The 27,613-nt window shown below is 44.8% G+C and overlaps 1 pseudogene; it reads right to left on the bottom strand.

The window, feature by feature from the left end:
- Positions 1-837: 837 nt before the first annotated feature.
- Positions 838-27,613, bottom strand: part of LOC147698421 (uncharacterized) — a 127,442-nt pseudogene continuing 100,666 nt past the window's right edge.

Here is a 27,613-nt window from a genome sequence, read left to right on the forward strand (position 1 = left end):
CTCTGTCTCCCAAGTAATCAATACATTTACCATTACCCGAACTAGGCGTTATCGGCTTTTGTGAGCTGCTGCTGCTATATTAGAGATCAGTTTAGGGTGGTGACTTAAACACCTTGGTGTGGAGCTAATACACTGTACTTCTTTCAAGGCATGGCAACACTGCTTGTAACAAGAAAGATGCTTGCATTCGTTTTCACACTTCCTTGGAGATATGATCCAGGAGGGTGATGGACTTTGGACACCCATCTGGGTTGTCTTGTTTAAGTCATACATAAATACTGCTGCTCCACCTAAAACATTAGGATATTAAATCTCATTGCCACTCGTTTAAACTAAGCATAAAATCTGGCAATGAAGTCTGCTTTACAGCCTTGTTGATGGGCTCCTGGTCTCCTGCTTTTAGGCAGGATGAAATCCCTCCACTCTTTCTTGTCCTGCCACACGCCATTACCCTGCTGCTCTTCATCCAAGGCCTCGCCTTCCTCTTCGTATGGATCTGTATTCTGCTCATTGTCAAGAGAGGCTCCTTATCTCTTGGTGTTGCAGGTACCAGTTGAGGTGCCAGAGGGTGTGACAAAGGTGGCATATGAAGCACAGGAATCTGTGGTTGATGTAGAGATGGAATATGTTACTCCACTGGTCCTGGTGGATTCCCTTGCAGACAAAAAATGATGTTCAGCTAAGTGACTAGCTTTTGAAAAACATCCATCATGTGCTGTTAGGTGGTCATGATGGAAACCAGAACCTGCTTCACAAGGGTCCTTGTAATAGGGTCTGAATTCAAATGATGTGTCCTTAGATGGAAGACCTTAGACACCAACCTTTGCAAACCTCCGGTTAAAACTCTGCGACTCTTCCTTTCTCCTCATCACCCCCTTCCTCATAATCATGGATATAGCACACATCCTGCTGCACAAGGCTATAGGCTGTATCTGAGGCATGCTTCTTGTCACTGTCATCAGCCTCTAACTTGGAGTCCAAAATCTCTACTGGAAACTAAGCAGAGACATAAAATGGTGAGTGAAAATAGGCGGGTGGTGCCTCCATTGATGGTAGACAGGTAAAGTTTGTTGTTGGTGGGGCTGTATCCATAGTTACTACTGTAGATGTGCTTGTCATTGATGCAATGGTGGATGAAGGTAATGCCACTTTGGATGGAAATGTCTTGCAGGCCTTACACTGGGACATAACTAGATAACATGCTAATGCAAAGACAAAGCAAACCAATGCCAAAACACAACACAGAAACGCCATACCAACATATTGCAACAACATACCAACCAATACAACAAAAGATAACACCAAACTAATGAATAATGTAATAGAGTTGCTTGTTGTATGGTTGATTTGTCCTGTATTGTATTATGGTTATGCTTTACTTGTGGTGTCATGGTTTGTTGATAAGCGATGCGCCCTTATGTTGCTGGGTTACTGTGCAATGTTGCTTTGTAATAACGTAATATCGTGCTATTTATATCTTCTAACTAGATTACATGGGAATTTTTAAAAGGTAAAATTAATCAGAGTCCCTACGTTGGGAGTGAGATTCGTTTTTATGTTTTTTGGGTGCACAGGAAGGAAAAATGTTGACATTGCTTATGTTTGCTAAGGTAACTTTGTAGTAGTTTGCGTGTGATGTGTGGATTTGATGGACTACACATCCTTCTATGCATACATGTGCTGTTTGATTGTGGCAGGCAAGATTAGTAAGAGCTACCCATTATTATTGTAATGTCGGTATCCAAGCCATGATCGTGGCCACCCATAATACTATGCAATCCTTGCAAAGCGTATTTTTTACTTATTTATTTGAGAGTTATATTTGTCACTGCACGTTGCATCTCAGACTCTTCAAAGAACTGTACAGTTCGAATGAGAGTCCAGGACACTGGAACAGAGGACAGCCAATCATCAAAAGGGCTTGACTTCCATCAGACCTGGGACCTCATTTATGAGGCTGTGCGTCACTTTTACGCCGCCGGTGTGTCACTTTTTGTGACGCACCAGTGGCGTAAAAAATGTGCCTTGTTGCGCAATATTTACAAAGTGACGCATCTAGGTAGATGCGTCACTTTGTAAACTCCGGTGCCACATTATACCTGCGCCAGGTATAATGTATGCAAGGGGGGCATATTGATGCAGGGAAGGGTCGTAGAAGTGAGGCAGTGAAATCTATGAGATTTCACTGCGTCACTTTTAGGACGCCGTTGCGTCAAAATCTTGCGCCTGCCTCACAGCAGGCGTAAGACTGACGCAGGCCCTTACACATGGGGCTTGCCCCATGTGAAAGGACGCATTGCTGGAGTTGCGTCACTTTTATGACACACTCCAGCAATGCGTCACTTTTGCACTTACAAATAAGTCAGAAATACTGACGTATCTGTAACTCCTTGCGACATGATGCGTCATACATTAAATTTGACGCATCAGGAATGTCGCAAGGAGTGCGCACTGAGAAGTGACGCATCGCTGCTTTCACACAGCGATGCGTCATTTCTCATAAATGAGGCCCATAGTACCTTTGCTACTATCAGTTCTGTGGTCTAGTCAATGGTTATTCGCGACGCACAGTCAGTTTGGTTCTTCTCTCAAGATCGGTTAAGGAGTTCCATAGGTTTGAGCTTTCAGCTCCTAGAGACCTGCCCCTGTAATATCTTCTAATAAGAGTTTGTTCATTGATCTGAAACAATGTAACTGTCCAGAGATTCCTGCTTAGGAACTTCCGAGAAGCTAAATTCCGCCCAAAGTCCCAGGGTTTTCCTTCAGAATGTGTGTGTGTACCGTCCAGAGAACTTTCATCGTGATTGTTCTACCGATAGCCCATTTTTAATGCTGACTTAAAGTAGTCTTGCTTTCTAAGGTTTTAGCGCAATCCCGCTACAAGATTCTGCTGGTGTTGCAATGTTTGATTGGAAGTTCCATATATATCACTGCGCTTCTGTTGGACCTTTTCCTCACCTGCATTGATCGTGGGGACACCTCTGCTTGAGGTATCTGTTGCACTTTGTAAATGCTATTATTGTTATTATCACCGTGAAGTAGTCCCATCAAACTATCTATGCATTCACTTGCCAATTACCTATATGCTTAGCTACTCGTTCATCCATCTAAGCACCCATTCATCCATTTAAGTATTTACATAGTCTCACATTCATCCAGGCAACCACCTATCAAGCAATGAAGAAGGACTTGTATTTTATTTTTTACAAATAGCCATAGACCTAATAGATTTGCCATTGCTTGTTTTTCTCCTATAGCTAAAGCTATAAAATATCTCCAACGATCTTGAAACACACAGCGTTTTGTTGCTGTGACAGCGCAACAAAAGCTTGTGGTAGATTGGGGGTGCACTTAAAATTCTCAACAACGCATTGTAAATGAAGGATCCTGCAACCACACCAGACTCCATAGACTTGTGTTTGTGTAATTGATTTGTCCAATAACCTTTTTACCTGTACCCCTAGGACCGATGATCTTACATTCATTACCTCTGTCATGACAGTCACAAATCTAACCTTTTATCATTGATATAGTAAGAGCGCCATGGACTTTATGCAAGCTAGGAAAATGGATCTCTGTTATACCCGGTTTGGTAGTGAACCTGGGGGCATATTATCATGGCCCATTTCGCCGTTTTTTTGGCTTTAAAAGCCAAAAATGCGGCGAAATTAACATCGCCCTTTTAACAATGTGGCGCTAACATGCATTAGCGCATGTTAGCAGCCGTTTTTCAAACGCCTCACTTTGCATCGCTAATGAGATGCAAAGTAGGTGTACCTTTAGGAAATAACTGGAATATTATTGCTAACCGCGCAACAAGGTATTTCCAAGCCGGCCTCGAAACAGTGTAGCGATGTAAAAGTCTGCGCTAACCGCGGATATCGTCTATTAGTAACGTCTGCTAAATTCTTGACTTATCCATGTACACAATGGAAGGTGGATTGTTACATCCACTTCTCCCTATTATCAACCTTTTCTTCAGCGCTGTTCTAACATAGCTGTTTTTTATGCGATATTGATGTAAATCGGCGTATATCGCCCGATTTCAAATCGCCTGTTACCAAATCCTTGCAAATACACCGCTAACATGGCAATGTGATCCGGCGATATGCGTCGATATTAAGAAATGCGCTAGATGCATTTAGCGATATTTATCGCTGTTTTTTAGGTTTCGCCTGGCGTCCACTGCGCAGCAGTGTTCGCGCAGGTGAAATCTTTTGTTTAGCAGTAAGGGGCTTTGTCCCGCCTGTCTCTTCCATTGGCTAGCTCCATAAATGGAGGCTAGCCATTGGAAGAGAAATCTGTCCGTTATTCTCCGAGCAGATTTGTGGGCGTTCCGGAGAATTTTTCTCATCCCGCCCCTTTTTGCCGTCACAAAGAGGTGGGTGTTTCCTTTTTTTTCTGTTCAGGATGCTTGCGGCTGCCATTGTTGATGTGAAAGCAGAGCGTTCGGTCCGTCAGAGCGGCTTGTTGTCTTTGTGTCTCTTCTGCTCACTGCCATCCTTGACTACCATACTTCTCTCTCCCTCCCTGCAGCGCCTTTCACCCTCTGCACAGCCCCTCCTCCTCTCGGCACTACATGTCACTAGAGCGGCTTGTTGTCTTTGCGTCGCTTCTGTTCACTGCCGTCCTTGGCTACCATACTTCTCTCTCCCTCCCTCACCTTTCACCCTCTGCACAGCCCCTCCTCCTCTCGGCACTACATGTCACTGGAGCCGCGCGAGCTTCCCCACCCTGCTTTGCATAATTACTGGTAATTAGAAGTGTGGGCCGCTTACTACAGGTGGCGGTGGGGCCGGGCATCTGCTGGGCGCTGCGCGGTGCTAGAGCACTCCGTGACGCTGTGCTCCGCCGGTCTCGCGGTGCCCTGCCCCGGCGATGGTGGTAAAGATGGCCGAGTCATGCCGGGCAGTGCCAGCGCTAGCGCTAGGATGGGGTCACCCCGGGCAACCCATGTTACGGGAGCGACAGGGCACACTTTCAGCTTTCAGGACCGGTCTAGCGCCCCCTGCTGACGACTCCCTGGGCAGACGCCTTGCCCTAGAACCGACCCCTGCACTAGGCCAGAGGGGAACGGGACCATGATGAGAATTAAGTGCGATTATTAGCTTCCAAAGTTAAAACCTAAAAGCAACGAGAGGCTTCTTCTGCTTGTGTCTGTGCCCCCCCACCCACCTTGCCCCTCAACTCGCTCGAACTAACAAGACCTTTATTTTACTATAAACAGTAAGAGTCAGGTCCTGAGTATTTAGCACTCTACATGCGTAGTCTCTTTCTATTAATATTGTCACAAACTCGCCACATACCTTTATCTGTTCACTTCTCTCACCCGATCTCCCACAGTGCACCCCCTTTACTGGTAACCTCAGCTCCCCCTAATTATTATAATGCTGACCTGTTCCCCTTTAGTAGACCACCTATAAGCATCTGACAGTACGAAAATGTCCGATCCTCTTTTCCACTGTGTGTCTGACCCCTCTACTCCCCTACGTTTCTCGTCTCTTATCTTATTTTCCAGTGTGTGCCTCTCCTTACTAGTGTCCCTATAATACTTACCAAGTATTTACATATCTCATCCTGTCGCAGGCTGCATGGCACCTCCTTTCGAGTGTTTCTAGACCCCCCTCCGAGTATTGTAAACTCTCGTCCCATCTCCCACTGTCTGTCAACCCCTCACTGTTGTCCCTATAACCCCCTCCTAGGACTTGTAATCTCTCATGTATCTCCCATGTTTTAACTAACATTTGCTTTCATGCCTTAGACTTTGTGCAGTGCTTTCTGTAAATGACCACACTTGATGGCACAGAGCTTCGCCTGTCCATGTCTCTATCAAATGCCAAAATGTCAAAATTAGGACATTTCCTGTTGGTTCTCCGGTGTCACTCGCAAAGAAAGTAGGTCTCTCCTGGATAAGACAAACGCTCACATATTCAATGCTCTTTTGCACTGGCAAAAAGGTGAATATTTGCGAGCAGGTGATTCTGTAAGGAGTACGCTGAAGAGGCTGCAGCAGCTCTGCGAGGACTTGCAGCACCCGGACAAGGTGGGGCGCTTTTAGCGGCTGTGTGGGGTAGGGGAAGCCGTGACGTTTTTTTACAATTCCGAGTACAGCATGCCCTCCACGCACCCCATGTCCGGCAACACTATCCCACTCTCTGTGCTGCTGCTATCCTACGGCCATCGGCAGGTGAGTGCCCATGGGTGTTGTGTCCGTTTTAGTTTGGGGTGGCAGTTTTGCACCTTAGTTTGCGGGTGAGAGTGACAGGTGCGCATAAAGAGGGTTGCTGTCAAAGGTGTCAATTGTTAAAGGATGTGGGGGTTATATTGGGACAGGGGTGGGGTGCTATCTTCAATCTATCCAATTTCACCGCCAGTTGTAGTGGTGCCTGGGATGGGTGTCCTTAAATTGCTGCTGAGAGTGACAGGTGATGCACCGAATTATCTACGTGAAGACCTCGTTTTATTTTGTGTTAAGCACTTGATTACAGTGCATGTGTTTTCAAGCCAACTCTCACATGCACTTCTCGACATCTGCAGTTATGTTTGCTCTCCGTCGCCTTAGTGCTTCCCCCTGCTTCTCTTCATGTTGACCTTGCACGTCTGTATCTCCCCATTGCCTCTTCACACCGTGTCTTGCTTCCCCTCAGCCTCCTTCTCGCTCCCTGTTGTTCCTTCCCGCATCCTGCACCATCTTTGTTGCTTTAACCCAACCCCCATATTGTGCCCCCCCGCTTAAAAGAATGTTCTTACACGTTTTCTTTTCTTTTTAGTTACTGATCTAACTTGGAACGGTAACCAAAAAGAAGAAAAAGGTGCATCTTTGTAGTTGTATATGTGTGGTGCACACATCTTTAAACTAAAGCCACTTTCTAGCCATCACACATGCTGTGCAGCGTGGATAAAAACAATTGACCAGACCTATAAAGGTTACAAAGGCCAGATCTATACGAGAGATGTTGCCTTTGTCAATGTGTTTTTAGCCGTGTTGTGCATGGATGCTGTGCAACTTGGCTGAAAGTAAAGAACAAAAACGCAATGATGCGGTCAGATCTAACCATATCTTACTGTTGTTTTCCTACTTTACTTTCAGCCATGCTACACAGCACCCGCACTGCTGTGCAGCATGTCTAAACAAAACGTTGATAAGCCAAGAGGTCTTCCGTAGGCGAGACCTATTGGCTTTTCCAGTGCGTGTTTACCGGTGTTCTCAGTGGCAAAAATTATTGGGCCTTATTTATGAAGGACTTTTCCCATGTTAAAAGTGACGCACCGGTGGTGCAAGTCCTTCATAAATAAGGCCCATTGATCCGTCTTAGGTGAGGTGGGCTTCTTTTGAGCCTTTCCAACCACAATGTATTTTAAAGTGGAAAGACGTTCGGAAACTCGTACTTAAGATAAAAATATAGGTTTCTGAAAAAACTATAATAGTAGTTTTGTCAAAAACAGCCAGTTGCAGCCGAGTTCTGTTTTGTTTAGTCTTGTATGCATCAGCATTGTATTAGTAATGCCTTGTGTAATGGGTGAAGTATGAAAACAGGCCTTCCAATTAGAAAAATATGTGAAAAATCGTTGGAAACTGTAAGAAAAATGTACATTAGTAGGTTTTTTTTTCAGCTTACCTTGATGATTAGAAATCAAGCTGATGAGTACTTGTGAAAGCTGATATGATAGTGAAGAGTTGCTAAAATCTTGGCATCCTAAAACACTTGTGCTTGCCTCCTCTTGCTCGTTTTTTCCATAAGACACATTTACTTACCACGTGCAGTCATAGTAATAGGACAGATCATCCCGTGGGGGACTCAGTGACTTAGGCTGTGTGTTTTCGTGGCAATCTAGTCAGTTATGTTTTCATAGAATCAAACATTGTGGGCAGTAGGGAAAAAAATCACCAAGTTACCGTTCCAGAAATATCCCAAATCTAGTGGGAATGAAATCTGCCCTTTTCATCTAAAAAAGAGGGGCTTCAGATTTTTTAACAGGCCCTAGTCAAGAGTCGGTCGCTGTGTCTGTTCTTGCTGAAGTGGGCTGCAGTAACAACAGAAGTTAGGAGAAGCAGGCAAAAACAATACGTTTGTTTGATACTTAGGCAGATGACTCCAGCCTTTTCCGGGGTTTACTTTTGGGGCTGCTGGACCAAACTAGTGAATTAAAATGGCCTGGGGTCTCAAACTGCCACTTGCAGATGTAGTCATCGTGTCAGGATTGGTACAGGACTTCGATGCCAGCCTCTCCGGGATTGGCCAAGAGTTGGGAGCTGGAGCCTACAGCATGAGGTATCAGTTTACAAAATGTGCCAATTTTCTTTGGTATCCGTAGCACTTTTGTGTACATAACTGCTAATGTAAAAACATCTTCCATGCCATTATCTCACCTCTGTCTGTTGTGAAATATTATATAGCGTGCAGTTGTCTGCTTTTGTGCCATTCAATTATATACTTCTCTTTTCTGATTGAGGATCATTATTGTAAAGTTGGCAGTAAGAGCAATGAGGAAGGGAGAGACTGGCAAATAGATGGTTACAATGGGGTTCATTTACAAAGCTTTTATCTTGTTTAAGTTGCTTTTACGCCTGGATCAAGGCAGAGCAAGTGATTGTGATTCATTAAGGTGCCATGTACTTGCACAAGTTCGTTTTATGTATTGTTTTGTAACTGTATTTATATAGTGCTTACTACCCCTGACAAGGTGTGGTTGGGTGGATGGAGTCAGTGGATGAATGGAGTTGAGTGGTGGCTAGGTGGATGGACTTAGTGGGTGGATGAAGTGTGTGTGTGTGGCTGTGTGTGTGTGTGTGTCTGTAGGTTTGTGTGTGTTGTAGCTGTGTGTGTGTCTGTAGCTGTGTGTGTGTCTGTGGCTCTGTGTATGTGTGTGTGGCTCTGCATGTGGCTCTGTAGGTATGTATGTGTGTGGGTCTGTGTGTTTGTGTGTGGCATTTGCGAGAGATTAAGCTATTGGCATTGTAAATGACAGTACCATTTATTTATCTGTTTTCAAAACCAACACATAAATACAAATGTAATGTTGTCATTTACAATGCCAATAGCTCTAACTTTTTCAAAGGCGAGACCGTTGCACTGTAAATGCTTGTTGATAATATGCCCCTAGGTTGGGTAGTGAAAGTAATCATAACTACCACTGTCTCTGGTACAACTGCACCTTTTTCACCAATGATCATTACGCCCCTTGGCCTTTGTCCTGGTACCCTCGCCTCCTGTCCACCTGGCTCCTGTCTGGACCTGCTCTTAATTTCCTTCTTTGTTGGGTCCCTTATGTTCCCACTCTATTCCCTTTTCTAAACATGGGGCCCAATTCGCAAAGGTAACTTACGTCCTGGCAGAGTCTCCGACCTTGTGGCAAAATCTTCCCACTCGGTACGGAATCTCCGCAGGGCACACTGCATCACTACACGTAAGTTACCTTTGTGAATCGGGCGCTAAGTTTTTCACCTTAGAAATCATTTTGGATAGATGTTGAAATACACATTTTCTCTACGTCTCTACACACAGGCAGATCTATGTTTCATTGGTCGTGTAGCGTTTTTTCCAGCATGAATTACGTTTCTGTTTTTTACAAGGGTAGTCATATATTACATATATTATTTTGCCCTCAGAATACTTCAAAAACACATTTTGCACGTCAAACAGCGATAGAAAAGAACGAATTACTTGGTACGTCAAACCAAACGCAAAAACCGTCCGGGATATAATTTGCCGCCGGTCTTTTAAAATCATGAATAGAAGCGTTAAAAATACCTCTTTTGACGAAAGAACTCCATTTAAAAGGAGCGCGCGGACTGACGTAAGTCATGTACCTCAGTGACTCAACGAGGGCGGGACCACTGAGGAGATTTCATTGTGAGCTTAATTTTAGACATGTGTGTGACAAGGTGCTGCACGCTGGCCTTCTGTAGAGCACACAAAAGACTCACCAGGAAGAAAGAGGCCTAAACCCCACGGCTCGGCACTAAAGCGTGCCAATTACACAGCTTTAGGAAGAAATGCACCCGCATAAAGAGCAGAGGGTCACCCTTGAGCGTACAGCTCTGAGTGTACTCTAGCAAATGAAGTCTGCTTTATGGCAATAGGGAAGGGCCTGCAAAATCCAATACCTTGATTGATAAATGGATCTTGTTTGTTGCTAGCCTGATTTGCTGTTGATTTTTCCCACTTTAATTGAATAGTTATTAATTAGAATAGTCTCGGTATGGGATCCTTCACTTTGGCAGTTACGGCCTTTGAGTTAGGCATCCATGTACTTCTGGATTTAGCTGGATGACGCCACATCACTCTGAATACATAAGGGCATATTTACAAGGACATTGCGCCACAAGAGTGTGACTTTTAATTAAGTTCCTGTGGCACAATACACTGCTCCATATTTACAAGGTGGCGTTAAGCAACTCAACTTGGCTTAACACCACCTTGTAAATATGCCCCTTACCTCAGAAGTCTGCTGCAGAAAAAAGAGCAGGCAATAGGTGTTGCAGTGGGCTCTCCACCGCAACACCCATTGCTTTTTGACACACGTAAATATGGGGCAGCGCAAAAAATAAGACAAGGGAAAACCTGGTCTTTCCCTGGAGCAACGAGGAGACATGTTTAATTTCGCCTCTTTTTGCTGTTTGTATGTTTGCTGCATTCTGCAGCACACATAGAAACAGAAAATCGCCATTAGTGATTGCTCATCTGCAGGAATGTGTCCCTTCCTGCACATAAACAATCATTAGATAATGACGAGTTGTAACTTCTATATGTGCTGCATTCTGCTGCACACATAGAAGTTACAAATCGTCATTAGTGATTGTTTATGTGCGGTAAGGGACACCTTCACGCACATGAACAATTATTCCCTGCAACACAGGCACCCTTGCACTATGGTGCAAGGGTGTCTGCGTTGGCGCTAGGCAGCTACATTTAGCACCATCGCTAGGGGAAATGCAGGGGCGTGCCACAATTTTGTAAATCCAGTGCATCCCTGCGTGTTGAAACTGTCGGAGCACGGCGTTTGCAATTTTGGCTTAACGCAGTGCTCCCACAGTTTCTTGTAAATCCCCATAATGTGCTATCTCTGTTTCTGAATCTCTTCTCTGTTCTGCTTTTTTACCCAAACCCTACAGTTCAAGTCCACATGATAGAGCACAAATTCCATCTATGGCTGATGAGAGCATAACACTCCAAAATCCAATGTATGAGAGACTTATGAAGGCCTTACGCCGCTGTTGCATCACTTTTCAGTGACACTGAGACAGAATACTCAATGCGCCATATTGCGCCCTATTTACAAAGTGACGCATCTAGGCAGATGTGTCACTTTGTAAATGCATGCACTACCTTATACCTGCTTCAGGTATCATGTAGCCATTACAAAAATGGGGTTTCCCAAAACTGGTCGTGGACCTCGGTTCAATATGATACAAAAAACAGTGGTCCTAGACCTATATTTTTAGACGATATATATTGAATATACACTTATTGTTAATAAACAATTCCCTGAGCATGCATAATGTTTAGCTCGCAGTATTAAATACCGTAATTTTTGACTGGAATCGAGCAAGTGGGCCATGCCCCATTAACCATGCCGCTTCATTATCGGGTAAGAGCACTGCCTCCCCAACACCTATGGAATTCCTTGCATTATATGAGGCGCCCAATATTAATTAGTGCTTCTGTTCACAGATGAATACGCCCACTATGGTTTACTAAACTTTGAGGAACCTATGCCCGCAAGACCCTGCGGGTAAGCTATTAATCTTTATAGCTTCATCATCTTCAAATAAGCTAGTGCAACACCCTGATTCCCCTTCTTTAACCCCGTAGGTGAGTGACACGGCCAACATACCTACTAAGGTTGCCCCACACAGGTCCTGAGGAAGACCCGCAAGGCCGAGGTCCCGAATCACCCTTGTAGCCCCAAGTCGGGTTGAAACGTCGACGCCCACATAATTAGCCTGGATCACGAGCCCCAAACTTAACGTGCCACACAAAGATACATTTATTGTATTTGTAAATTGATTGTCTCTATGTGGCCAGGTTAGAGAAGACTGAGATTTGTTAATTAGTCCAGCATCTAAATGTTTTTAAACGTCCCCTATTACACTATTTGAAATTCCTTTTCACCTCTTCCACACCAGAGCACCCCTTTTTTTCTCTTCGCACGTTCCACTTGAGCAACCTTTCCCCTTCTTCTCCCTACTTGATACAGTAAGCAATATACTGTTCACCTTATAATATGGAATACATTCTTGGTGAAGTATATCTTGGTTGTTTGCACACTTTCAGTAAAAAATTACTGTATTTAAAACTGCGAGCTAAACAATATGCATGCTCAGGAAATTGTTTACTAACAATTAAGTGTAGATTAGATATATATTGTCTAAAACTATAGGTCTAGGAGCACTGTTTTTGTATCAGGTATAATGTAAGCAGTGTGGGCATTCCCAAGTAAAAAGGCTCGTAGAAGTAGCGCAGTGAAATCTATGAGATCTCACTGAGCCACGTTTATGACTTCACTGCGTCAAATCCTTACGCCTGCTTAGGAGTGACACAGGGCCTTTCACATGGGACTCGCCCATGTGTAATGAGACCATTGCTGGAGTTGCATCAGTTGACAGACACTCCAGCAATGCGTCATTATGGCACCACCAGATACGTCAGGATTCCTGACGTATCTGGTCAATCCTTGTGACATGGAGTGCTGTAGTATAAATACGGAGCATCCATGGTTTTGCAAGGAGGGCACAATGATAAGTATCACATCGCTGTTTTTCCCCAGTGATGCGCTATTTTTCATGAATGAGGCCTGAGATTTCTTATTTCCTCAGACATTTCTTCAGTAGGCGCTCACAATTTATATGCAAGTTTCAGGGGAAACTACTGAAAAGTAAAGCAATGATTCCCTTTGATACTTGTGAACACACAAGATGAGACATGGCAGAAACTGCAAGCAGGGATTTAACTTTTCCTTGACATTTGACATCACGTTTAGAGGGTAACTTCGTTGAAAGTTTCATTGTAGAGATGTTGAACTTGGGCCAACTCATTCAACGTTACAAATTCATATTTATTTTGGACAAATTAGTGAAGAGAACGGGTGCATTTTAGTCAACATATACTGAAACACAGAGGTGTAGTTTGACACACTACACCGACAGTCTCGAAGCAGTAGGGGAACTATAAAATATTGTTGACTCTAGTATTTTATTATATTTTTCTGTCCTCATTTACATGAGGACTATAATAGGGTAAGGTGCTAAAAATACCACATACACAACTACATGAAACCCATCGCTGTGATAAGTATTAGTTGACAAAAAGGTCAAGAAAGTAAAGATAGATCTTTAAACTCGACATTTTTATTGAACGAAAAAGTTAAAAGACCACAAGTTGAATTCAATATGTTTGTGCCTCGGGTCTGTGCATGAAGCTCTTATAGGGCTATCACGTTGCCTGTCTGTCATTCTCTGTCGATAATCTCACACATCCCTGCTTTTCCAATTGTGGGCCAATTGGGGGTACACACTTTGATATTTTCCTGCCAATGATCAACAATGAAAGTGAGTGTGTTGTGACATTTATGCCTAATGGTTTGCTGGGCTTTAATGATTAGGCCTAAAGACCTTCACAGATAAACTGAGGTCAAAGCAGCGATTACAGACATAGTCAGTGCATACTTTTTGTACCATTAAACTACACTGAATGAAGAAACCTAAAAAGCTTCTTTTTCATAGGTTTGCAGGGCTTTGGTGACTTGCCATAAGTCTGAGTCCACTGGGTAATGCTAGTGCCTGAAGGAGTCCCTCTCCTACCTCTGTAAGGGGATGACACAGAGTGTTTGAGGATGCATATCTAATCTACGGTGTGCCTAATTTGTAAAACAATAGGTGCCAGGGCCCTTGTCAGGAGGCCGCTGCTACTTTTACCACCCATTGCCCAGCCAGCGCTGCTAATGACAGGAACAACACAACTACTAACCATCACACTCCTAACAACTATGGGAATGGCGTCAGAAGCATTTATTAGTCTGTTCTAAAGTAAATTAAATTAATAAACAACTGTTGTTGTGCTCAATTCTAAATTAGACAGACAGCTCCACCATGTGGTGGACTGTCAGAAGTGCTGGAATTGACAATTAAGAGCTGGTGCAGAGCACCGGTAACCACTGGTTCAAATTAAGCACTGCATCCTCTAATTTTCCTCTTGGATTGAATGCTTGACTCAAATGTATCCAGGCTTACAAAGATTTTCTCTAGTCACAGTTTCTGTGCACCTGCCATTCTGCTCACTCACTGTGGATCGTATTTCAAATCTTGTTGCCCGTTCTTCTGTCAACTCATATGTTCAACAAAGCAAGGCTATGGCTTTGTAACTGAACGCTGGTTCCAACAAAAACCCATACATTCAGCGCCTGATTCACAAAACCTTTTCTGCACTCTGAGTATGCAGAAAAAGAGATGAGTGACATGCACATGGCTCTTGCACCATGCATATTTTGCTCTCGGAAATGTGCCGGTGGTTGTGGCAAATGCAGATTTCTGTGCATCTCTCATTTATAGACGGAGTCAGCACCGAACCTTTAGCCCAATTCTTTTCAATTTCCGTACAAAAATCCTGACACAGTATAGGGCTGTTGCAAGAGAAGGCATAATTTTAAAGCGTTTGGAAATGTGTCAAGCCCGCACTGCATATTCCACATGAAATGCACAAGTGGAGTGCAAATTGACATTCTCACTCCTTACTAAGGATGTATGAATTAATTTCTAAGTATTACTATGAATTAATGTGCCTTAGACTTTTAAGTCCCATACACATCAATACTGCGTACTTTAGCTCCATGGCCTCGCGGGTAATGGAAGCCAATCTATAAAAGAGCTACCGCCATGCTCATTACTTCATTATGCTTGTAGGGCTCGACCAAAACTGCAAGTGTAGCATCTGTGCTCGCAGCCTGGCTCTCCCACTGTGCACAATTCCCATTCACATATTCGGACCAATGGGCTCACAAACTCCAGCCACACGCGTGTGAGGGTAAGTCCTTGAGGACTCGAGAATTCTGCAGTCTGATTTATTTCATATAGCTGTATCCTGACAAGGTATGTCAGACTTTCGGCAAGACATACTTGGGACTGCCAACTGCTGGTTAGAGGCATCCGGAGGTAAGTCCAGTAATAGTGTAAGAAATTGGGGCTATTACATAAGGAGGTTAGGACCTACCTTAAGCAATATCTATAATGGTTGTAAGGATGAATCACTAAATTAACCTGAGCTCAACTCCCTTTTAGCTACAACAAAGAGCATAGCGACTTAACCTGGAGGCAATGTGTAAAGTATCTATGCAATACCAAACAGTACTAAAGTTAAAGCACAACTCAAGAAAAATCCTAAACCAATTTATAAAAACAGAAAACTTTTACTAAATAAAATGCCACTAAAAAAATAAAAATCCAATAGGGGAATCAGAGATATGTATTTTTAAATGGGGTAAGCGTCAACCGTGGTCAACTGGTCGCAGTAGACGTTGACCTAGGCACGATTTGAGGCCAACCACAATGGCAAGTGGTCGGCCCCAGAAACCAGGTTAGATCCGGTCGTAAGTTTTACCTTCAGACTTAGGGCCCAATATAATATATATACTGGTGGATGACCCAGTGTCCTGCCAAGGCGACAGAGAAAATTACTTTGTCACCCAGGTGGAGAGACTGCCTGCTAGATTTGTAAATTACAGCCAAGCTGGCAGTAATTTATAAAGCATTGTAAGGAGCGCTTCAGTGCATTTTGCTGTTTGGTGTAGGGACCCGTCAACATTATGGAGCCCTGCACCAAGTATTTTCTTTTTTACGTTCAAAAAGAAAATCCCAAAACAGAATTTTCTTTTTGAAAATAAAAGACAATGCTTGTCTCACTATGGGAGTCCTCTCCCATGGCGAGGGGAGCTTTTAGCAGTTTTCACTGCCCCTTGCCACCAAGGTTTTCCTGGCAGGGACAGGCAGTGAAAACTGACCTCTAATTCTATCCATCTAAATTAGGTGGGTGGAATTAGAGGTCTGCCTGTGACAGCCCTTAATTCCCAGGGCTGTCAGACGAGTTTAATCACAGCAGAGACAGAATAGCCTCCACCGCAATTAAACAAAAAGGTCCTCCCGCATATAACTTCAGTAACATTATGGTGACAGCATGTATACTTCAATGCGACACAGTATACATGCTGCTAACATACAATTTAGGTCCTAAGTCTCTAAAATGGAAGTCCAAAATCTTCAGTGGGGCAAGGCAGAAGACTGTGGCTGAGAAAGTATCCACGAGTTTGGATAACCATCAGACGAGGTTCCGCTGAAACGTTTATTCTTGGTGGGAAAGCTCAGAGCAGTGGAAACTTGAATTTTGCATCCAAGGAAGGTCCCTCTCTGGCCAGGTGCTTGTGGAACCTTCACCAGATGAAGATTTCTACATTCGGACTTAGTCACTTTTCAGAAGTTCACATTCCTCCAACAGGACAAGGCTGCAGTCAGTAACTAAAAAGGGCACAACAAGGCCAAACACCTCTACCGCAAGCTCCTGCTGAATCGGATTTGTTTCTGTGAAAAGCTCCAAGCAAAGGAAAACTGGTTCTTCAGCCCAGTGGCAATGCATCTTCGTCAGATTGGCTGGGCAAGTTTGTTTCGGTCCTCTGGAGGTCTTTGGAGTCAAAATGTTTCTGAGTCACAGGTATCTCAGGATGTTAGGAAGACAACACTTTGGCACCATGGTTCCAGGACCTCAGGAACAGCACCTGGAAATCAAGACCCACTCCAGCAGAAGCAACCAGCATGGTCCAAGGCAGGTCCAGTTGGAAATGCCTATCGTAGCTTGTTGTGTCCCTGTAGCTTGAACAGGAGGGTAGCCTTGTGTATCTTGGAGTCTACATTGTTGTCCAGGGTACAAGAGGGAGAACAGTTCTGGTCTTCTAGGCTCTTCTCGTGTCTCATTCAGAAGGTTCAGTCCTCTTCTCATCTTCCACAGGTCCAATTGTGTTTTGAGGAGGCTACTGTGGGTGCCACTTTTATGCCAGGCACCAGCCTGTGGGTGGGGGGACATATTACCGCTCCCAAACCAATAGGGTGGCAGTTTCCAGTGGTAACCCTACCCACAGTACTTCCTGTGTACCCTACAACAAACAATTCCACCATGCTCTTTTCTTTCTAAGTCTGAGATGGCAAAAAAGTTCTTCTCCTTGTGAAGAGCTATGTGCTCACCACAGAGGTGTGGCCAGGGAAATGAAAAACCCCTCCTCCATGGACATCAGATCTGAGGGCAGCTTCTTTCCCACTGTGATTGGAGCCTGCCTGGCCGGGTAAATAAAGAAGATCCCTGCCCAGGGGTCAGGTAACATTTACATTTGACAGGGCAGATCTTCTTTGAAGTTATTCGTGTTCCTGGGCACAGCCCAAATATTCATCCTGACTGATGAATAGAAACACCTTCCCACACCCAAGACTTTGTCTCATGACCTGGGAGCAGTTTTTACTCCTCATTCAGGGTTAAGAGCTCAGAGGGCTGTAATTGAAGGCTACTGCATATACATCATGTTGAAAGGAGGAGTACAGGTGCTTTGACATTGGCTAGCAGCCAGAAAAAACTGTTAAGTCAAAAGATCTGGGGGTACACCACAGAAATGATGGTAATTTCCCACCACTTGTAATATGAGACTTGTCAGATATGGAGGAGTAAGGGATCATGTAGGACACAAGTAAGCTGGACTTTTCATGCACCTGGTGGCAAGGTTGCTTGTCTTCAAGTATTGGCTCAGTCTATCATTCTCAACTCTGCGTAAGTCATACAGTTTGGTTATAGAATTCCTGTGATTGTTATTATGGAAAAGAGAATGGGGGTTTCACTTGGTCAAAGTTTTGGGCCCTCTTCTTCCATCATCCAAACCACCACAAATAGACTATTAATTTTTCACTGCTCGAAGTACGTTCCAACCAACAGGGATCAGCTTGAAGATTGAGTTAGGTAAATGCAGTGATCTTTGAAAGCCTGTGGATCTTTTCCTGGGAATCCACATTGTGACTGCTGCTTTGTTCACAGGTGCAGAAGATAAACAAAAAAAACAGTAGTAATTGCTATACTGGCAAGTGATTTGATATGCTTTTTTATTTACTGAAAAACTTAAAACATTGATAAAAATAAAAACACTGATGCAAAGAGCTGTCAGAAAATCACTATCAATAAGTTGCCATTAGGCATTCAAGTAGCAGAATGACAATTGCCAAGAGTAGATACAACTATTGCCGCAATTCCGAGTATGGGGATGAATTCTGATCACTGCGTAAATCAAAAATATAACTTGTGCTGTAAACACTACACTCCCACATTTTGTTGCCACATAAATTTCATAAGGGAAAACCCGATGAAATTTAGCAGAAGAAAAATATGTGGTATTTTGAAATAAATGTGAAATTTTTATCAAATGCAGAATTTAGATCAGAACACAGCAATACCACAAAAATGCAGTATTTCTCTTGAGAATACTCTGAATAGGTGCAGATAGTGAGAATCTCATACAGTGGTAATCACATTTACCATGTGCAGTAAATGCCACTTTTCAAAACCCTCCGGGTAGATGTACTGGTTTTTTTTCACCATGATGTGTGGGGCTACGATTGTCCAATCCGGTTGCTCCATACTCCATCCTGCTGCAGTAGCTGGGCTCTCAACTTACACATCACCATTCTGGCACATTAATCCAACAGTTCCTTCAGCTCACTTTCACACAGGCATGCAGATTACTCAAGACGAGGCTTGGTTACTAAAGGCTTCTTTTCATTTCCATGTCAGCAACATCTGATTGCATTTTAGAAGGTGAAGTAATTTTCGACTTCTGCCCCAATGGTCGTAATGCTCCTGCGTGTTAACAAAGTGGGTCTGGTTAAGAAAAGTAACTTTCACTTTTTGAGTAATTAACACTTTTGAGTAAGTTTACTACTTTTGGCTATTCACAAAATCCTAGTGTAAGTTACTACGAATATAGAAAACAGTAGTAAGTCAAGCACCACACACGGCCAATCACTTGTACTGCAACACCCTCCCATAGAAAATAATATAGGTAGGGGATTAAAATAAAACTAAAAAAAAATTATGTTAAATTTAATTATTTTAAAAAACTAATGTGTATATATATATATATATATATATATATATATATATATATATCGACAGTAACTCCAAACGACCACCTCCAGTGCAGGACCAGCGAAGCAGGAGACAGACCACAGCTTTCGGGTAAGTGTTTTTATTTCACCAGCTTTTTCCCATTACCAACCAAAACATGACGCGTTTCGGGCTTTGCAGCCCTTGTTCACATGCCTATATATATATATTCACGGACAAAACCATAGGTTTCAGGCACGTTATAGTTAGGAATTAACATTAAAAACAACCTTAGAAATTCCCTGAAAAAAACATACATTTCAGGGCGTTATAGTTAGTTGGACATTTCACTCATACAAAACCATTGAAATTCCCCCGTTATAGTTAGTTCAGCTAAATATAACTCATGCACCCGCAATGCACTGCTGATGACATCGCATATTACATCACTCATGTCATGGTCAGTGACATCACTCATGACATCACAGATGACATTTCAAATGACATCACTGATGACATGATCCAGTGAATGTGAGTTTTTCTGAAAATTAAATACGTTTTATATATGTATATCTAAAGGTCTATGGAAGAATAAATGGGTTTATAAGTGTCTAAATGGATGATTTTGTTTTGAAAAATTGATTGCATAACTGACTGATTAAGTGCATGTTAGTGAATACACGGGTTAGTGAGTAATGTTTAAATATATAAAAAGCTGTATCAGTCTCTCACTTTGTGTATAAGTGGCTGCATGGGTTGTTGAGTAGCTAAATGAGTGTCTATATAGGTTATGAGTTGTTTTTTTGAGTATCAGTATGAGTGGCTGTATGGTTCGGTGGGGGGTATTACGCAATGCATAGATGCATGAATGAGTGACTCACTGTTTGTATGTGTTGAAGACAGCATGTGTGCAGGACTGTATGGGTGGATGAGTGTGTGTATGGGTGTGTTAGTGAATGAATGACTGTCTAAATAGTGTCTTTATGAGTAACTACATAGGTTTTAACCCCTTCGATGCTTGTGACGGAACCATTCCGTCATCAGTCACGGTTGGGCTGTGCTGATGACGGAATGGTTCCGTCCCGGCCACACCCATTTACATAGGGGCCCAGCACAGCAGGATAATCTCTTTAGCAGCCAAGGTGTTAAACTAGTATATGTGAGTATTGGTGTATATAAGTGAGTATATGTGAGAGTGAGAGATTGGAAAAGTTCCTGTATAAATTAGTCTGTGTTTCTATAAGTGATTGCTTAAAAGAGTAAGTACGTGAACGTTTATGCACCAGTAAGTGTGGTGGAGTGTGTATAACTGTATATGCAATTTAATGGCTGTTTGATACTTTGTTTGCATGTGTGACTATGTGTGTGAGTTACTCTATGGATGAGTGTCATTGTGTAACAGGATGTATAGGTGTATGAGTACCTATGATGAGTGAGTACATGTATGATTGACTGTATAGGACTGTTGATGAATGAGTGGATGTGTCTGTAGATCTTGTAAATACTAAATAGGTGTGTTGTAAGTGATATTGGTATGTCCATTGTTTTGAAAATTGTAGTTTCTACTTTTGAGTGTGTGTATCAAAAGTTATATTAGAGCGAGAGGAGGTCTGCCACTGTATCACAAGGATGAGGTCATCAGTGATGTCATTTGAGATGACATCAGTGATGTAATGAGTGATGTCACTGACCATGTCATGAGTGATGTAATATGTGACGTCATCAGCAAAGAATTGCGGGCCCGCGAGTTATAGTTAGCTGAACTAACTGTAATGGGGGAATTTCAATTGTTTTGTACGAGTGAAATGTCCAACTAACTATAACCCCCCTAAAACTAATGTTTTTTTCAGTGAATGTCTAAGGTTTTTTAAATGCTAATTTGTAACTATAACATACCTGAAACCTATGTTTTTTTAGTGAATTCCAAAGGTTTTTTAAATGCTAATTTGTAACTATAACATGCCTGAAACCTATGTTTTTTTCAGTTAATTTCTTTCTTTTTTCATCACAAGGAAAAGCCAAAATACAAAGTTTCCATCACTTTTTTCTGGCACCCCTCCCCCTCCCCCACCCTGACACCATTCAATACCTTCCATATTATTTCAATCAGGACACAAAGCAAAGAAAAAGAGAAAGTTACAAAGAAGAAAAGACAGAAACCTAAGTACACAATTATTAGGAAAGAAGCAATAGAAGAAGATCATGAGTGTAGATAGCATTCTATAGTGAGAAGCAGTTATTTTTCTAGGCAAGGCTATTTGATCAGATAGAGATTTAATCTTGTACCCCATCTATCCAGTTAACGAAACGCTCCCAAACCGCCAATCCAGTTTTTTTGGCCCGCTTGCCTTTTTTCGCGAAGATAGCTCTCTCTAGTTTGCAAGTCGCCAGTAGTCTTGCCTGTCATTGTGCAAACAATGGGGGGTTCTGATGCTTCCAATGAGCCGCAATGCAAATCCTATAGATAGTCATAGCTACAAATATCAAAGGGCCCCCGATCCGAGGAGTGTCATCCAGCCCCAATAAGATGGTTGACGGGGTCAGTTGCATGCCTTGTCCTAAAATCACCCCAATAAAATGTTTTATTTGTTCTAAAAGTGGTTTTAGGTTCGGACAAGTGGCGAACATGTGAACCTGGTCAGCTGAAAATTCAAGGCATCTGTGGCATAGGGTTCTCCTTCCAGTTCCCCACTTTGCTATTTTGTTAGGTGTTATATAAAGAAAAAAACCCTGTTTTATAAAATTGGGCCTGCAACTTAGTAGATAATAAATATTTATGGACTAGTTTCAGGGCCATTCAAAAGAGATTCTGACTAGCATTCAGCTTCATCTAGGGTTTTTTAAATGCTCATTTGTAACTATAACCGGCCTGAAACCTATGTGTTTTTCAGTTAATTTCTAAGGTTTTTTAAATGCTAGTTTCTAACCATGCCTACAGAGGTAGGGCATGTGAAGAAAGAAGAAAAAACACACAGAAAGAAGAAAAAGAAATGCAAAAAGAAGCAACAGAAGTCCTCAAAGACGAAGAAAAGTGCAGGAAGAAGGAAGAGGTGCAGAAAGAACAAACAGAGGTGCAGTAAGAGGCCTTGTTGCACAATCATCCTGAACCCTCAACGTTTTCAGATGGGTACTGGTGGTAACTGACTCTGACTAACTAGTCCTAGGACCAGTGCTATGCTAAAAGACACTTAGAATACAGTTAAAACACCTACATACACTAGGGAACACTATGCGTTGGGGTAACCCTGTGATTACCATGGCTGCCTCTGTAAAATCCTAGTACATAATAGGGCAGGGGGATTAAAACTACCTCTTAAAACGCGCCACAGGGCATGTTTGCACACTGATGAAGGGTGGGAGGGCTGAGCTGACGTGTGCAAACACTCCCTCTGGCCGTTTTAATTTGTTGGATAAAGTCCCCTTGAATCCTGAGTGTCCCTTGGGTACAACTAGTCCACCAGGTATCTGAAGTTAGCGCCACAGAGCTGCGTTGAAGAGAGGTGTAAAAAGGGGTGCGCCCTGGACCACCTCTCTGCAACGCAGCGCAGTGGTGCTTACTGGAAGCACCTGGTGGACTAGTTGGCCCCGAGGGGCCCTCAGGATTGAAGGTGAATTATTACCCCAACTTAAAACGCGCCACATGGCGTGTTTGCACACGTCACCTCAGGCCCCATCTCCTCCCTACACCACTGTGTAAACACACCCTGTGGCCATTTTAAGTTGGGAGATTAAGTCCCCTTGAATCCTCAGGGTCCCTAGGGTCCAACTAGCCCACTACGTACCTCCAGTAAGCGCCACAGTGCTGCGTTGCAGAGAGGTGCAAAAAGGGGCACGGCCTAGACCACCTCTCTGCAATGCAGCGCAGTGGCACTTACTGGAAGCACCTGGTGGGCTAGTTGGATCCACGGTCCCTCAGGATTGAAGGGGAATTATTTCCCCAACTTAAAAAGCGCCACAGGAGGTGTTTGCACACATCACCTCAGACCCCGTCCCCTCCCTTCACTATTGTTTAAACACACCCTATGGCCATTTTAAGTTGGCAGATTAAGTCTCCTTCAATCCAGAAAGTCCCTAGGGTCCAACTATCCCACTACGTACCTCCAGTAAGCGCCACAGAGCTGTGTTGCAGAGAGGTGCAAAAAGGGGCACGGCCTAGACCACCTCTCTGCAACGGAGCGCAGTGGCACTTACTGGAAGCACCTGGTGGGCTAGTTGGCCCCAGGGTCCCTCAGGATTGAAGGGGTATTATTTCCCCAACTTAAAAAGCGCCACAGGAGGTGTTTGCACACGTCACCTCAGGACCCGTCCCCTCCCTTCACTTCTGTTTAAACGCACCCTATGGCCATTTTAAGTTGGCAGATTAAGTCCCCTTCAATCCAGAGGGTCCCTAGGGTCCAGCTAGCCCACTCAGTACCTCCAGTAAGTACCACAGAGCTGCATTGCAGAGAGGTGTAAAAAGGGGCACGACCTACACCAGCTCTCTGCTACGTAGCGCAGTAGCGCTTACTGGAAGCACCTGGTGGGCTAGTTGACGCCCAGGTTCCCTCAGGATTGAAGGGGAATTATTTCCCCAACTTAAAACGTGCCACAGACCTTGTTTGCAGACGTCACCTCAGGCCCTGTCACCTCCTTTCACCACTGTGTAAACACGCCCTGTGGCCGTTTTAAGTTGGGGGATTAAGTCCATTTGAATCCTGAGGGTCCCTAGGGTCCAATTAGCCCACTAGGTACCTCCAGTAAGCGCCACAGACCTGCGTTGCAGAGAGGTGTAAAAAGTGGCAAAGCCTGGACCACCTCTCTGCCATGCAGCTCCCTGGCGTATACTGGAGGTACTGGTGAGCTAGTTGGCCCTCAGGGACCCTCAGTATTGAAGGGGAAATAATTCCCCAACTTACAGCTCACCGGGGTGCGCATTTGCACAATGGTGAAGGAAGGGGGCAGGGCCTGAGATGACATGTCTGCGAACACACCCTGGGGTGCGTTTTAAGTTGTTTATTCAATTCCTTTTCAATCCTGAAGGTCCCTGGGGGCCAACTAGCCCACCAGATACCTCCAGTATGCACCAGAGAGCTCCGTTGCAGAGAGGTGTGCAGAGACCATGCCCCTTTATACAACACTCTGCAACACAGCTCCATGGCACTTACTAGAGGTACCTGTTGGGCTAGTTGGCCCCCATGGACCCTCAGGATTGAAGATGAATTAATTCTCCAACATAAAACGCGCCACAGGGTATGTTTGCACACATGTCAACTCAGGTCCTTCCCTCCCTTCACCACTGTGCAAATGCGCCCCGTGGAGCAATTTAAATTGGGGGATTAACTTCCCTTGAATCCTGAGAGTCCCTGGGGAGCAACTAGCCCACTAGGTACCTCCAGTAAGCGCCACAGAGCTGCGATGCAAAGAGGTTCAAAAAGAGGCGTGACCTCAAAACACCTCTCTGCAACGCAGTTCCCTGGAACATACTGGAGGTTGCTGGTGAGCTAGTTGGCCCCCAAGGACCTCCAGTATTCAAGGGGAATTAGTCCCCCAACTGCAAACACACCAGGGGATGCGTTTGCAGAGTGCTGCAATGAGGAGGCGTGGCCTCCGGCATGCTAGCGGTCTTTTATTCTTTTTTTTTTAAGAAGGGGGGCTGTGTGTCTCCCCCTCTTTTCCTAATATTATTGGCCCTGGGGACCCCATCCACCAGGGCCTGTCCCCTATTTTTTTATTATAATAATTTGGAAGGGGGACCGTGGCCCCCCTCCCAGGCAATAATCGGCCCCGGGGACCCCATCCCCGGGGCATAGCCATTTTCTATTTTTTTCTGTATTTAAAGGGGGCTGTCATGCCCCTCTCCTCAGGCCCATCCCCCAGGGCCGGTCTTTTGTTTTTGGTTTTTGTTTTTTAAACATTTAATTTTTGAGGAGGGGGCCGCGTGGGCCCTCTCCCGGGCCACTAACAGCTCCAGGGACCCCATCACCCAGGGCTGGCCCACTCCATTGGGGACCATGGGGGGTCCCCAATCCCCCCACGGTCCCACCAGCTCCCCGCCTCTTGCGGGAGCCGGCATTGCTTTTCCACATGGGGAGCTGGCAAGATGCAGCTCCCTGTGTGGAAAAGCAATCGTCTTTGGTTTTTGAAAGAGAGAACAGGTTTCCTGCTCTCTTCCAAAAACCTAAGCAGTTTGCTATGGCAGGCCAAGAGCCACGAGGCTTCGGCCCTGCCATAGCAAACAACAGTGTCCCAGGTGTGGGCACCCCGGGACACTGCAGGAGCCGGCCCTGGGGGGGTGGCGGTCCCCAGGGCCATCAGAGGCTCCAGGACGGGGCCGTGCGGCCCCCCTCCCAACATCTACAAAGCCCGGAGGGTGGTCCGGAAACAAGCTTCCGAAGACCGGTTTCTCCACACCACTGGATTCAAGCAAGCCGGGCTGAAAACGGCTGGAATGCCAGAAACCGGTCCTCGGAAGCTTGTCTGAACTGGAGTGGCAGAGTGGGCTAAAGAACGGTGATGGATTAAACCCAGATCTTTTGACTGGGTGTGAGTGTTTGATTGGTTCAGATGCTCCGTCCATTACCACCCCCTTTGGTACCGCTTTTGGCCGCCATAACTGTGGCAGGGTATGATCAGACGTGCGTCCCTTGCTCACTTTGCCACTGGATTCAAGCAAGCCGGGCTGAAGACGGCTGGAATGCCAGAAACCGGTCCTCGGAAGCTTGTTTCCGGTCCAGGGAAGGCATGGCTTGGCAGTTCGGGCTGGACTGTTCACATCAGGCACAGGGTCAAACTGATTTGCAGATAGCCATGTCTGAACTGGTGAGGCAGAGTGGGCTAAAGAATGGTGATGGATTACACCCAGATCTTTTGACTGGGTGTGAGTTTTTGATTGGTTCAGATGCTCCGTCCATTACCACCCCCTTTTGTACCGCTTTTAGCCGCCATAAGTGTGGCAGGGTATGCTCAGACGTGAGTCCCTTGCTCACTTTTCCACTGGATTCAAGCAAGCCGGGCTGAAGAACGCTTGAATGCCAGAAACCGGTTCTCGGAAGCTTGTTTCCGGTCCAGGGAAGGCATGGCTTGGCAGTTCGGGCTGGACTGTTCCCATGAGGCACAGGGTCAGACTGATTTGCATATAGCCATGTCTGAACTGGGGTGGCAGAGTGGGCTAAAGAACGATGATGGATTAAACCCAGATCTTTTGACTGGGTGTGAGTGTTTGATTGGTTCAGATGCTCCGTCCATTTCCATCCCCTTTTGTACCGCTTTTGGCCACCATAAGTGTGGCAGGGTATGCTCAGACGTGAGTCCCTTGCTCACTTTGCCACTGGATTGAAGCAAGCCGGGCTGAAGACAGCTGGAATGCCAGAAACCGGTCCTCAGAAGCTTGTTTCCGGTCCAGGGAAGGCATGGCTTGGCAGTTCGGGCCGGACTGTTCCCATGTGGCACAGGGTCAGACTGATTTGCATATAGCCATGTTTGAACTGAAGTGGCAGAGTGGGCTATAGAACGGTGATATATTAAACCCAGATCTTTTGACTGGGTGTGAGTGTTTGATTGGTTCAGATGCTCCATCCATTACCACCCCCTTTTGTACCGCTTTTGGCCGCCATAAGTGTGGCAGGGTATGCTCAGACGTGAGTCCCTTACTCACTTTGCCACTAGATTGAAGCAAGCCGGGCTTAAGACGGCTGGAATGCCAGAAACTGGTCCTCGGAAGCTTGTTTCCGGTCCAGGGAAGGCATGGTTTGGCAGTTCGGGCTGGACTGTTCTCATGAGGCACAGGGTCAGACTGATTTGCATATAGCCATGTCTGAACTGGGGTGGCAGAGTGGGCTAAAGAACGGTGATGGATTAAACCCAGATCTTTTGACTGGGTGTGAGTGTTTGATTGGTTCAGATGCTCCTTCCATTACCACCCCCTTTTGTACCACTTTTGGCCGCCATACGTGTGGCAGGGTATGCTCAGACGTGAGTCCCTTGCTCACTTTGCCACTGGATTCAAGCGAGCCGGGCTGAAAATGGCAGGACTGCCAGAAACCGGTCCTGGGAAGCTTGTTTCCGGTCCAGGGAAGACATGGCTTGGCAGTTCGGGTTGGACTGTTCCCATGAGGCACAGGGTCAGACTGATTTGCATATAGCCTAGTCTTAACTGGAGTGGCGGAGTGGGCTAAAGAACGGTGATGGATTAAACCCAGATCTTTTGACTGGGTGTGAGTGTTTGATTGGTTCAGATGCTCCATCCATTTCCACCCCCTTTTGTACCGCTTTTGGCCACCATAAGTGTGGCAGGGTATGCTCAGACGTGAGTCCCTTGCTCAATTTGCCACTGGATTGAAGCAAGCCGGGCTGAAGACGGCTGGAATGCCAGAAACCGGTCCTCGGAAGCTTGTTTCCGGTCCAGGGAAAGCATGGCTTGGCAGTTCAGGCTGGACTGTTCCCATGTGGCACAGGGTCAGACTGATTTGCATATAGCCATGTCTGAACTGGAGTGGCAGAGTGGGCTATAG

The sequence above is a fragment of the Lissotriton vulgaris genome, chromosome 8 (genome assembly GCF_964263255.1).
Source record: "Lissotriton vulgaris chromosome 8, aLisVul1.2, whole genome shotgun sequence".
Lineage (NCBI taxonomy): Eukaryota > Metazoa > Chordata > Amphibia > Caudata > Salamandridae > Lissotriton > Lissotriton vulgaris.